The sequence below is a fragment of the Trichechus manatus genome, unplaced genomic scaffold (genome assembly GCF_000243295.1).
Source record: "Trichechus manatus latirostris isolate Lorelei unplaced genomic scaffold, TriManLat1.0 scaffold00026, whole genome shotgun sequence".
In the NCBI taxonomy this organism is placed as follows: Eukaryota; Metazoa; Chordata; class Mammalia; order Sirenia; family Trichechidae; genus Trichechus; species Trichechus manatus.
Window position 1 is genome coordinate 20,840,338 of NW_004443962.1, and position 751 is coordinate 20,841,088.

The 751-nt window shown below is 45.9% G+C and overlaps 1 protein-coding gene across 1 annotated transcript in view; it reads left to right on the forward strand.

Moving 5' to 3' along the window:
• Nucleotides 1–751, forward strand: part of CFAP44 (cilia and flagella associated protein 44) — a 97,653-nt gene that overhangs the window by 37,340 nt on the left and 59,562 nt on the right. The window lies entirely within an intron of this gene.

The window sequence follows — 751 nt, forward strand, 5'->3', positions numbered from 1 at the left end:
GTAATTTGGAACCTGTCACTTCTACCTCCTCGGTGTCTGTCCCTATGAGTCACCTTTCTTGTTTCTTCAGCTGCTACTTTCTGAGGCTTTTCGTTTTCAGCATAGGAACATACTAAATCAACTTTTTCTCATCCTAAAAGGTCCCTCCGTAACCACATGTTCTTCTTACTTGCTGGTTTGTGAACTTCCCTTCAAAGCCAGGCTTCTGCTGTCTGTTCTTTTCCCATCACTCCAACTGGAAGTGCCCTCTTAGTTGCTAAATCTAAAAAGCACCTTTCTAACTCTATCTTACCTGACCTCTCTATGACATTTGACACCACTGGAAGCTTTTTCCTTGGTGTTTTTCTACTCTATGCCCCTTAAATGGAGATGTCCTTAGATCTGCTTTCATAGGTAACCAACAGCCTGACTGTGGAGTCCCAAAGAACACCTCTTGGTGTCTTTGGTGTTTTGTGAGGGTAATCTGTTCAGATTAGGCTGTGTGAGAGGAGCTTGAGAAAGGAGAAGAAACTGACGATTTGGGGTCTCATTCAAGCAGCAGTTCCATATCAGATGGTCAGGAGGGTTTCTAGGAGAATCATGATCCAAATAAAGAGTTCCCTGCTCTTGTCCTTCCTGCCACATGTGAGCAAAACAGACTGAGCTAGAAGGTAACAGGCCCCACTCCACAGCATCCCGGCTGAGGCAGAAGGCTTCTGGCAGAAAGGCTGATGAGGTTCTGACAGGCTGGCCCAAGCTAGCAGGGAGTAGT